Here is a 13122-nt window from a genome sequence, read left to right on the forward strand (position 1 = left end):
GAAAATAGAGTTAAACAAGAGACACCAATGAAAAAAATGAAAAATCACCAGCACAATTTAGCCATTCAGTGAGCAGATGATTGGAAGTGATTGACAAGTTCTAATAATTGACAAGTAATTTTCAAGTGGAAGAACTTGCCAATTACTTGTCAATGCTACGAGATGGTAATAGTGCTATTTGCATCTACAAGATGCTAATAGTGCTACTTGCATCTTCTGTGTAGCATTTAGAGACTTAGATAAGAAAACACTATATAGGAGCTAAGGATTTTTATAAAATACACAGATAGTCTTTTCCATTGTAAATTCTCTCCATTTGTGATCCATTCAAATTAGATTTCTCTCTAAATTCTAAGCATGTAAGATGTGTCACACATATGAAACACCACAAAACATAGCTTTGGAGCAATGTACTGTATAGTAATATGTGTTATTTATACACTAGGAGCCCCCATTTTCTTTCTGTAGAAAACAGAAAATCTTGTATACTTGATTGTATGCACTCAATTTGCCAATGTGCACAAAGGAAAAAATATGTTAAAATGTTTCCTTTTATTAACAATGCAGAATAATGACATATGAGTATTCTGAAAATCATTACTGAACATATTCAGATACAAAATCCTTGCCAGGTCTTTCTGAGAAAAAAATGAGAAGTGTTTCAAGAAATACTGTCCAGTGACAATAATTTACCGTTAGTCTAAGCCAGAAAGCTGCATCGTATAATGCATTAAATTATTCTGTTCCTCTCCGCCTTTCAGTTAAAATCAAGAAGATGTACTCTAATAAGAACAGTGGGCCATTTCTCTGGACTTTGCAACCTTCCACATTATGCATGAATCTATCCTGCAGCCATTTGGAGAAGCACTGGGAGCAAATGAATTATGAGTCATGGGAAGAAGAAAAGACATGTCACAAATATTGAAATTAAATGCAAAAGAAAATGACAAATACTGGAAATGTGAGCTGCCTAACAAGCGACAGATAGTAAAACATGGCAAATGCTGGAAATGGCAAGTAATACAAGAAGACAAGTACTGGGAAGAAAACACAGTAAAATAAAAGAATGAAAACATGTACAGAACTAATGGTATCATTGATCCTAAGGAATTTTGAAAAGGTAAGACAAAAATACTGCAACAAACAGTGCTCTGGGGAAGATGCTAAATTAAGGCACAGTACAAAATAAGAGACCAAAAGATTTATTTAGAAGCTTGATCAGAAGCACCAGAATTGTCATTGATGGGCTCTCCAATGCTGTCCATTGTTTTTTGTGTAACTTCAGTATACTCTTTTCTACTCTAATCTATTTCTTTCCTGGCATGTATATCTACATGTGGATACCAGTTTGAGTTTGTGGAAGCTTTTTATGATCTTTGGCCATTATTTTAAAGGTGGTCATACAGACTTTGATTTACACCTTGAGTAGTCTCAGTGACTTGCAAAAACTACACTTGCTAAGGGAGGAAGAATTTTTTCCAAGTTCATTTATTGATTCTAAAGTAAAAAGAAAGAAGAGAGCGTGAAAGTAAAGATGAGAGATCACAGTCTCAGTTGACATATATGAGTGTAGTTAGATAGACCTCTGATTTATATTAATTAGGAAACTTGATGTTCTGTCACTGCAATACTACTTCTGAGAATGACAACTCCTAACAGAACAAGGTCTAGGGAGAAAACAGATTTATAATTAAGAGAATTATTCTTTCAACTAACCTAAGGCAGCTTCATGAGGCATCTGCTCTGAGTCACACTTGACTGGAGACTCTGCATGCACTGATTTAACAGGGAACCAAGGAAGATACAGCAATACTTCAAAGGCAGAGAAGTAGCTACACCAACACTTTTATGAAAAAGTTCACTAGAATGAAACTATTAGATGAACATAACAATACTGGAAATCTTCAGAAAAAGGTAGAAATGAATTTCCTGACTCTAATGGTCATAACCGATTTCAGTACAAGTAATAATGTGATTAAAATGAAACTTCCATACTTAGATAAAAGTTGGCAGCATTGTAGATCCCAGCTGATTTTAGAGGTTATAAATGAAGCATTCTAAGAACAGGGACTTTCCATCTTAATGCTGCATACATGCGTCTGAGTAGCTTTATAAAGGTATAAAAATAAAAAAAATAAAATATATACATCTGATGGAACAAGACCTGGGACTGGAAATCCAGACCTTTCCTCAATTGTATTAAAGATCTTCTTACATTGTTGTTTTATATTTGCAAGGGATCTTCACTTGAGGACCATCAAGTGAAGTAATCATCCAAAATGATATAGATAAGAATTATCCCATAAGCATAGCTTATCAAGAACTATACCTCTTTGCCTCTTTTTACTTTGTTTTATATCAAGTTTTAGTGCCTAGTTGATATGATTTGTCAGTTGAAATAGGGTATCTCAGGATATTTACCTTGACATCTTTTCTGGGACTTCTTTTTTTAAAAAAATATCTGATTGGAGAGCAGAGAGATTAATATAAGACATAAAATGTTTCAAGTTAACAACTTTTAAATTAAAAAAAAAAAAAGGTTTTCAAACATGGAGTCAACACTCTCTTTCCATGGAGAAACATCACGACTGATTCCGTATTACTGGCCAAGAGTTCAATGAAATTTATGAGCCTTTTTAAAACAGAACAGTGAATAATATTTACTAAATATACTTTATGCAAATTATACTTTAATATTTTTAACAAGATGCTACAGCTTGAAGAGTAAGGACAGGAAGAAATGAGGAGATTGAATTACAAAAGGAGAGCGTAAACAATGGCAAAAATAGTACAGAAATTAGTGGCTATTTCTGACATAAAACATAGATCCTGTTTAAAATTGACATTGGTTGAAAATGTGTTTCTCCATACATTAGAGAGGACAGAAGGCATTAAGTCAAACATCATCAAAGTAACAAATAAATTGAAAGATTTGCTCTTCCCTATATTACCAGGTATTACTATTATGCACCCACTTAGAGCACTTACAGGTCCAAACACTTGACAAACACAGTCCTTGGCACCAGTTTACGTTTTATCCATAGGCTACAAGGAACAACAGTTAGACACGTGCATCTCTGCTGAGTAGAGATTAACTGAGGTATTATTTGACACAACTTTCAAGAGAAACATGAAAATTATCAAAATTAAATAAGAAAGGCAACTACAGAGAATTTTGCAATGATAGCTGATTTTCCTAATATTTATAGATTTATTATTTGTTTTTTGGAATACAATGAATTTCAATTATATAATTGCTTCCTGGATGAATAAGACACCAAGAAAAATTTACTTGTATATCATACCATCACAATCGGGGACTGTAAAATCATGATTCATCAGATATAATAGCTCAAAAAAAAAGAATTTTTTTTATTTTGTCTCTGTGAAACTAGTGCATTCAGAGACATTATTTTTACCAGTATTGAAATACAGCTATATAGGAAATAATTATCTAAAATTACTTACGAGATGCATGTGACTCCCAATTGCAGCAGTTTAAACCCTATTTGAGCTGTTTGAAGCAGCCAGGTATTGTGAGATACAGTTCGTCAATACTTAAAAACTAAAATCACAAGGGTTTTTGTCCCCAGAAATAATAATGAAACATGGGCTTAACTGAACAGAATGATTTCCAAGGTTGAGCATTTAAAAGTTTGCATAGGGATGAGTCATAGAATATTAACACTCGGCTGCTTGATTCTTGAACACGCCAAACTTTTTGTTATATGCAGAATTTTCACAGCCAAATTGATGCACATGGGACTACCTATTTACACTTGGAGTTGTATGATTTGTTTATAAAAACATAAACAAACAAGGCTTTAGTCATGACTGTGTACTTTCTGCAACTTCCCTGCAGCACGGGCTTTTGAAAATATATGCAGAAAAAGAAAATAAGAATATTTAAAATGAGCTGGAAAATATACATCTGAGAAGTTGCTGCAGCATAGTATGAACTTCCTTCTGAATAGCAACTCTGATTATCTATTTCAATAACAAGGTAAGAAAAGAAAATATGAAAAAAAAAAAATGGAGTAAATACATATTATACATATTATATTTTAAACTCAAAGATAAGGTATTTGTGCTATTTCATGCCACCAATACTTTATGTATCACTACAAACGGTAATAAAATCAAAGATACTATTGTCTTCCACACAAATCATAATAAAACCAAAACATCACAGGCCCCTAGTATCTCCCTGTGGACAAATCCACATACACAATGCTAACCAAGCCAAGGATGGCGTGTCAAGGCAAAAGCATTTTTACTTCAGTCATCCACTCTGTAGTGCTGGAAACCACACATTTCTAAGTTCATAGTACTATGCCTTTTATCCAAGGATTTTGATGTGCTTTACAAACTTTAATTAAGCTTCACAGCATGCCTACCAGTCAGGCAGAACTTATACCATTTTCAGAGAAAGCGTGGCATGGCCTTCATTCCTTACACCTCTGCTCTGATCGCACACGGCATTTTCTCCACTGTGATATATTGTGGAAACACGTAATAGCAGAGCAAAAGGCCCCAGTGTGCCCAGCTTCTATTACCATAACTTTTTTTGATTTGATTTCTTACTTTTCCAATAATACCTTACATAAACTGTTGTGGTTTTTGTTTGTTTGTTTGTTTTTTCTTGTTTGTTTGATTATTTTTTTCTCTGCAGCTGAATTCATACCTGTACATCTAATCTGAGCTTATGACTAATACACACATTTTTTCTATTATTAGTTTTTAATTAGAAAGAGTTATAATTTAGGTTGCACTTTCTCCTAGAATCAAATATAGAAAAATATATGCAGGAAAAACACAACAGAGACAATATGGATTTGTAAATGAATTGCTGCAGGAGCTGTGCAAAGTAATTACTATAGGAGAGTGGTGTTTTCATAAACTGAAAGACTGTAAATTGTTGATGGATTGCCTGTTGAGCCGGGCACTACAGAAAGACATGGTGTTAGGTGTCCAGCCAGTGTGCAGAAGCATAACAAGGGTCACAGCTCCTCACAGCTTCCATCTTCCATCTCAAACACTACGTCTGTCTTGACAGGTGGAAACTGTGAGATGCCCAGCCCTGTTTGTTAGCTTGAGAAGCCTGGAAAGACCTATTAAGATAAAGGATGCTGTGTTTGCAAACATGCTGTCTAGTCGTGTTAATGCCAGGTTAGGCAGCAGCATGCCCTGTTGTCTCTTCAGCAATCATTTCAGCTCACAGCAGGGCAACCTGAGCTAGCACAGCCAAAAATCAACCTCAGCTTGCCCTTCCTCTTGTTCATTTGGACTGAAAACTTTTCAGAGCATAAATCCTCTTCCCTACAAGTTAGTGTGCATATAGAACAATACAACTGCATTTTCTTTTGTGACATCTAAACACCTCAATAAGAAACAGAGCACTACATTAACAAGTTCATTAATAACCTCCTTCAGAGTGTGTCTTAGGGTTTATGCTTCATTTAAATATAGCCTATAGGACAAACTGAGGAAGTGAGAGAGAGATATTTATTAGTTTTTGCTTATTGTAGTTGCAGTTTTAGTGATCCTGTGATACATCTGACCAAAACACTTCCAGCTTGAAAAGGGGAAGTTGGATACAAGCTTTATGAACTGAAGTTTGATATTGTATCTACAAATGAGCAAAATATGTTTACAAAATAATTGAAAACAAACTTGGATTTAAACCAAAGCAAGAACTTTGAAATGTACATTAAGTCATGAAAGTGTATGTGACCAGATCTCCTAAGGCATCTATGATTCAGAGCAACAAGTATAAAAGGCAGCTGAAATGTAGCATATGCAGTACAGTCAACTAAACATAAAAGAATTTACTGTACAGTATTAAAACCCAGTAATAAATTTTAGTATCTGAAATATTAAGGAGGAGATCAACATGACTGTTATTAGAACACTGTGATGGGAATTATCATGCAAAACTTTAACTATAAAGCTCAAGAAAAAGATATTTGTAGTAAAGAGGTCAAAGTATTTCACAAAAAGATTGAGACAGTATAAACATGCACATCAGGCAGCAATGTGCTGCTAAGAAGGCTAATAACATTCTTGGCTGCATGAGGCAAATCACTTTCAGGCCAAGAGAGGTGATCCTTCCCCTCTGCTCAGCATCAGTAAGGATGCACCTGGGGTACTGGGTCCAGTTCTGGGCCACCCAGTACAAGAGAGACCTGGACGTACTGGAGAGAGTCCAATAAAGGGAAACAAAGGTGATGAAGGGACTGGAGCATCTCTCCTATGAAGAGAGGCTGAGAGAGCTGGGACTGTTTAGCCTGGAGAAGAGGAAGCTTTTGGGGGATCTTATCAATGTATATAAATACCTGAAAGGAGGGTGCAAAGGGGCAAGAGCCAGGCTCTTTGCAATGGTGCCAAGTGCCCGTAGGCAATGAGCACAAACTGGAACACAAAAAGTTCTGTCCAAAATATCAGGAAATGCTTTTTTACTCTGCAGGTGACAGCCCTAGCACAGGCTGCCCAGAGGCTGTGGGGTCTCCTCTCCCAGGACCTTCAGAAGCTGCCTGGACATTGTCCTGAGCAAGCAGCCCTGGGTGTCCCTGCTTGAGCAGGGGTGGCATCACGTGGCCTCCAAAGGTCCCTGACAGCCTCAGCCACCCTGGGATTCTTTGATTCTGTGAAATGTTGATATAAGTTAGCCATAAGGATTTTTAGCTTACGTGTAGGCATTGCTTTATCTTTGAAGAAAGCATATGAATGCAAGTTTGTGTCCCTCTGTTTGTATGTCTGCATTATTTTTCCCTTTCTGATTATACAATAAAATGTCATAAAACAGCCATGTAAAAATGCTGATTATAATATAACCCCAAAATTTTATGATCAGTAACTTTAAGCTATAATTACTAAGATTTACTTTTTCATCTGTAAAGCTAGAAATACCTGTCCATCACACATCATTTTTCTAGTGGGATATATTTGGCCTTGTTAAAATGTAGCAATCTCTATGAAATACATATTGCTAGCAAAGGAATGCGTCTATCCATGAACCTGTATTTATAAATCTTGCTACTTACAAAATTTACTTTACAACAGAGCTCATGGCCATCACAAAACCTCCCCACAGCCTTTCTCCCCCGTGGGTACAGCCACACGTTAATTCAGGATGGTGCTCCATCAGAGGTGTCACTTTGGGTCACGCAGTTTTGCTGACTGGCAGGAACTGGCTCCAGCATGAGATGGCTGCAGTGAGACACGGCTTAGTTGGGAGCGTCGCTGCAGCAGGGGCCATTGATGGGCTGGGTCTTGCCTGGTGCAAGGTAAGCATCTCCCAGCCCTGCCATTTTGCTGCAGCAGCCAAACCCTGCCAGGCTAGAAGCATGCCCTGTCTTCCCCTCCTGACAGGTTCATCACAGGGATATTGACTGCTTGCTCAGCTGCTTTGTTAATGCATAAGCATGAGCTCAGAGGATTGCAGCACAGCTGTGCCAGAAAAGTGGAGCGTGGTGCAGGGATCTGAGCTCCCTGCTGCACTAAAATTGGCCCAGCGCGGCACCTGCATCAGCACAGGGCCCCCAGTGCTGCGGCCTGTTTCTTCTGCTGATGCAGGGTGCAGGGAGACTGACACTGGGAGTGAAAGAAGTGGCATTATGTTCCTTATCCATAGTGCTGGGGAAAAAATGAAAGAAGGGAGGGAGGGAGGAAAGGGAAAGAGGGGGAGAGAGAGAGAGGAAGGGATGAAGGGAGGAAGGGAGAAAGGGAGGGGAGGAAGGGAGGAGAGAAGAAGGGGAGGAGGGGAGGGGGGAAGGAAGGAAGGGAGGAAGGAAGGAAGGAAAAAGAAAAAAAAAAAAAGAAAAAAAAGAAAAAAAAAAAAGAAAAAAGAAAGAAAGAAAGAAAGAAAGAAAGAAAGAAAGAAAGAAAGAAAGAAAGAAAGAAAGAAAGAAAGAAAGAAAGAAAGAAAGAAAGAAAGAAAGAAAGAAAGAAAGAAAAAGAAAGAAAGACAGACTTTTCCCAATCTTTCAGTTCTTAAATTTCATGGAACAAATGTTTTCTGTTTATAGGTATTGTGTGTTATATAACATGGTTTGCCAAAATATTACTTTCTATACACATATCCACGTTATTTTAAAATCCTTCTGCCTGCAAACAGAAAAATTAAGCTGAGGGTTTACAGGCCACAGGATCTGAACTGAAAATCCATGTCTTGCAGTTTCTAGGTATACACTATTTACCAGCTTAGCCTCTGCACAAATTCAATTGACCCTCCTGAGACGGTTTGGCTGCTGGAGAGATAATAAGAAATCATTAATATTTTTTATAATCTGCAAAATTTTATAATATTTAAGAACACGCTGTCATGGCAATAACTGCTCATGTGAGAGCAGCTCCTAAAAATACTCTTGAATTCATTATAGGATTAGCATATACGTGATCCCTAAAAGAACTATTTCATAAAGTAGCACTTTTGAGGGCCTCGTGCCAATTCATTAAAGTTTTTGATGCTATAAAATCACTGGAAGAAAGTCTATGTTATGACTAGAGGCATTTCCTTTGCGCTAAAGAGGAATCTAACTCATTGACATGTTCAAACTCTCTTTGCACCCCTGGAAAATCTGATACTTCATAAAATGATGTAGTATGGGCAGTGCCCACACACTGCAATTTTTTATCAACAGCAGGAAACTTTCACTTATTTCTATTAACAGCATCTTGAAAATCAGGTCAGACTTATGGTTTCCAAAATGGCAGATTCATCATTTAACTCAGAATACCACTTTTTCACAATATTCATGGAGTTCTGCTGTCTTATTGCAGGGCAAAGAAAAAAATTAGAGATTTCATTTAAAAATTGGACTCCAAAGGGGTATTCTGATGTTCACCTGGAGCAGCATTATATAATTCAAATGTGATTTTCTATATGCATATATAGTTTCAAAGCAAGAAATATAACCCCATAATAAATCATCGTGAGTGCTTTAGTTGTAAAAAGTTGCTTGCCTGAGCATTGTGTCAGTAGCTTAGTTATGTTCTTCTGGCTGACAGATGTGGAATAGTGTGCAAAGCTAAGGCACTGTCACCATAAGCTTACTCAGCACTTTCCTGGTTGCAAAGTGCATTAAAAGTAGAGCTGTCAAAAAGTATCTTGAGACAAATGCTTATTAATAAGAATTATCAGATCTTGCTGGTTCATGGTGACTCTCATTTTCATTTTGTAGAAGGGCAGTGATTAATGAAAATTCTGCATGTGGGATATGATTAGGGAAGAGAAACCCAGCTTTTCCAATAAAAGCAAGATCTGTCCATATGAGCGACATCAAGGCTGAGCTGTGACTCACCAGCCAGAGAGGGAAGAGTGAGGAATGAAAAAGAAGTGGCTCATCTGTTGGAAGCGAATTGCCGGAAATCAGTGCTCCAGGACTGGATCTGTCATCTACATGATGTATGAGCCTTCAGAGGCAGAGGCAGATGTCTGCTGAAGATACCCACAAATAGCTATTCTAAATTAGTTTGATGGTAGAAGAGCACAACAATTCAGCATTTCAGGACTGCCTAATCACAGCCCACCCACGTGATGATCCTTGGGCAATATCTTTATCGTGAGTCTGCTTTGTTCATCCTGGGTAAAATGGTTTGGAGCAGAAAAGGTCCTGCCAATTCCATACCTACTTACAGGAAGACTGCTGTAAGACAACTACAGTGGTTATACAATGTCTATAGGACTCATTACATGGATGAAGTACACAGCCACACACACTTGTTCTCTGCTGCAAGGCTCAGATCTACCTGAGTTTCGAGGGGTCCTCATTTGACTTCTAAATTTAAAGCATTCCTCTTTTCCAGGCATCTGGAGAGGCAGAAGAATATTGAATTTTACCATGTTTCTCATCAGGAAGACTTGTCCTTCAAGAGATGTGTTTCATGAAACCGCCACAGTACTTAACACCTTTCCTTCAGCGGCTGTTCTTTTGCTGTTCTGCCAGTAAGAAGTAAGATGGAAAATGCAGGAAAAAGAAAAAAAAATCTCACTCTTCAGGATATGTCTTCTTTAGCAAAGGCAGATCAAGCTTTCTCATACAAGCTTTGGCACTAAGGGGAGGAGAAGGGCAGAGCTAAATAAGGTTCCCAGGAGCCTGAGCTATGCTGAGAGAGAACAAATTGTACTGACAGGTGACTACTCCTCAGGACTTCATGCATTTTCTGAAGAGGCCATAAAAACCATAGCATCATAGAATCATAAAATCTCAGAATCATAGAATATGTTGAGTTGGAAGGGACCTACAAGGATAATCGAGTCCAACTCCTGGATACACACAGGACAACCCAAAAATCAGACCATGTCTGAAAGCATTGTCCAAACACTTCTTGAGCTCTGGCAGCTTGGTGCTGTGACCACTGCCCTGGGGAGCCTGTCCCAGTGCCCGACCACCCTCTGGGTGCAGACCCTTTCCCTAACCCCCAGCCTGACCCTCCCCTGTCCCAGCTCCATGCCGTCCCCTCGGGTCCTGTCGCTGTCCCCAGAGAGCAGAGCTCAGCGCCTGCCCCTCCGCTCCCCTCGTGAGGGAGCTGCAGGCCACCATGAGGCCTCCCCTCAGCCTGCTCTGCTCGGGGCTGAGCAAACCGAGTGAGACACCTGACTGAGAAAAATGTATTTTTGTCTCAGATGTCTTCACCCTTTGTAGCCCATGATTCTTCACATCATACATAAATGTCTCTGTCTTTCAAGCACTTGCTCCCTAGGTTTGCAGGGTTCCACCTGCAGACACCCCTTTAATCCCTTTCTTGCCCACTTGAGCTCTCTGTACTGGTCTGAAGTTACAGAATATAGAATATGACCCAAATAATGTAAAAGGTGTATCTACCTATGTACTTTGGTTTTCCTTTCATGAATACAAAGTAGATACTACACAAGGGGAAAAAAAGAAGGAAAAAAAAAATAAATTTCTTTTCACATTTTAAAGTACAAATACAGTTATTAATAAATTTCTTTGGCAAATAATGTTCTAAGATAATAATTTTGTCCATCTGCTCCCCAAAAACTCACATGTTCTTCTCCATCACTGTAAAATGTCCATGAAAACTTAAACCTGCAATAGCTCTGTGAAAAGGAAAATATGGAAAATAGCAAATGCAGATCTCAACATATTATTATGTTTGTCCTGTGAGTATTTGAGGAACATGCAGAAGAAAATATAATATGCCCAAGAGTGTTTTAATAAAGCATATTAAATTATACATGTTTATACAGCTGTTTAAAAAGATGTGTAATGCTGATCATCTGCAATGTCACATTTATATTCGCAGCAATATTAAACCACAGCTAACCAAGTTTTCTCAAATATAAATCTGAATGACAATAGTGACATCGAGTGGTGATCATTGTTAACTGCTACAGTGTATTGCCATGAAACCCCTGCTGATGCCTTCTGTGCTATGACAGTCATAGTCCGGTGAAGTTCCCACTGACTGGAAAAGAAGAAACACAATGATAGTACCAGCTGTATAGACTTCAAATAGAATCGTAGAAAGGTTTGATTTGGAAGGTACCTTAGAGACCATCTAATTCCAACCCCCCTCCCACCAGCCCAGGTTGCCCAAAGCCCTAAGCCTGGCCTTGAGCACCTCCAGAGATGGGTCATCCACAGCTTCTCTGAGCAACCTCTGCCAGCACCTCACCACCGTCACAGTAAAAAATTTCTTCCTTATATCTAATCTAAATACACTCTTATAATTTAAAGCCATTACCCTTTGCCCTGTCACTACACTCCCTGATAAAGACTCCGTCTCCAGCTTTCTTGTAGGCCTCCTCTAGGTAGTGGAAGGGGTACTGTCCCCCCGAGCCTTCTCTTCTCAATCATACCACCAGGGAATCACAGAATGCCTTAAGTTGGAAGGGATCTTAAAGGTCATCTAGTTCCAATGACCCTACCATGGGCAGGGACACCACCCACTAGATCAGGTTGCCCAGGGCCTCATCCAAGCTGGTCTTGAACACTTCCAGGGATGGGGCATCCACAACTTCCCTGGACAACCTTCTCTAGGCAACAACCCCAATTTCCTCAGCCTGTCTTCACAGGAGAGATGCTCCAGCCTTCTGATAATCCTTGTGGCCCTCCTCTGGACTCACTCTAATAGGTCCATGTTCTTCTTATGCTGGGAGCCCCGGAGCTCACAGTGCTCCAGGTATAGAGTAAACATATGTATTATAGCCTAAAAATAATATAGAGTGTTAAATCATAGAGCATTACTTGTACAAGAACTGTAAAGTGAACTCATAATGAATTTTAAACATGTGGTTTAAATTCACAGTCACACATTTTAAACAGAATCATAGAATCACAGAATGGTTTGGGTTGGAGGGGACCTTAAAGCACATCTAGTTCCAACCCCTCTGCCATGGGCCGGGACATCTCCCACTAGACCAGATTGCTCAAAGACACATCCAGCCTGGCCTTGAACACTTCCAGCAGTGTGTGCTGCAACTGGGTCGGGGCAATCCCAGACATGAGTACAGACTGGGAGAACTCACTGAGAGCAGCCCTGCAAAGAAGGACTTGGCAGTTCTGGTGGATGAAAAGCCCAACATGATCCAGCAGTGAGCACTTGCAGCCCAGGCCAACTGCATCCTGGGCTACATCAGCAGAGGAGTGGCCAGCAGGGTGAGGGAGGTGATTGTCCCCCTCTGCTCTGCCCTCATGAGGCCCCACCTGGAGTGCTGCGTCCAGGTCTGGGGCCCCCAGCACAAGAAAGACATGGACGTGTTAGAGTGAGTCCAGAGGAGGGCTACAAAGATGATCACGGGGCTGGAGCACCTCTTCTATAAAGAAAGGCTGAGAGAGTTGGGGCTGTTCAGCCTAAAGAACAGAAGGCTCTGGGGTGACGTTATTCCAGCTTTTCAGTACTTAAAGGGGGCTTATAAAAAAGATGGGGAGCAACTTTTTGCTCAGATAATGACAGGACAAGGGGGAATGGTTCTAAACTAAAAAAGGGGAGATTTAGATTGGAGGTTAGGAGGAAATTCTTCACTCGGAGGGTGGTGAGGCACTGGAACAGGTTGCCCAGAGAGGTTGTGGATGCCCCATCCCTGGAGGTGTTCAAGGCCAGGTTGGACAAAGACCTGGGCAACCTGGTCTGGTGGGAGATGTCCCTGCCTATGGC

General features: G+C 39.5%; 1 long non-coding RNA gene across 1 annotated transcript in view; it reads left to right on the forward strand.

The window, feature by feature from the left end:
* LOC137851267 (uncharacterized) overlaps positions 1-11074 on the forward strand; it is a 35672-nt gene extending 24598 nt beyond the window's left edge. The window contains exons 3-5 of the long non-coding RNA XR_011093097.1: positions 762-1120; positions 3863-4003; positions 9183-11074. This is a non-coding gene — a long non-coding RNA (uncharacterized lncRNA). The remainder of the gene's footprint in view (positions 1-761; positions 1121-3862; positions 4004-9182) is intronic.
* Positions 11075-13122: the final 2048 nt, after the last annotated feature.

The sequence above is a fragment of the Anas acuta genome, chromosome 2 (assembly GCF_963932015.1).
Source record: "Anas acuta chromosome 2, bAnaAcu1.1, whole genome shotgun sequence".
NCBI classification, from domain to species: domain Eukaryota; kingdom Metazoa; phylum Chordata; class Aves; order Anseriformes; family Anatidae; genus Anas; species Anas acuta.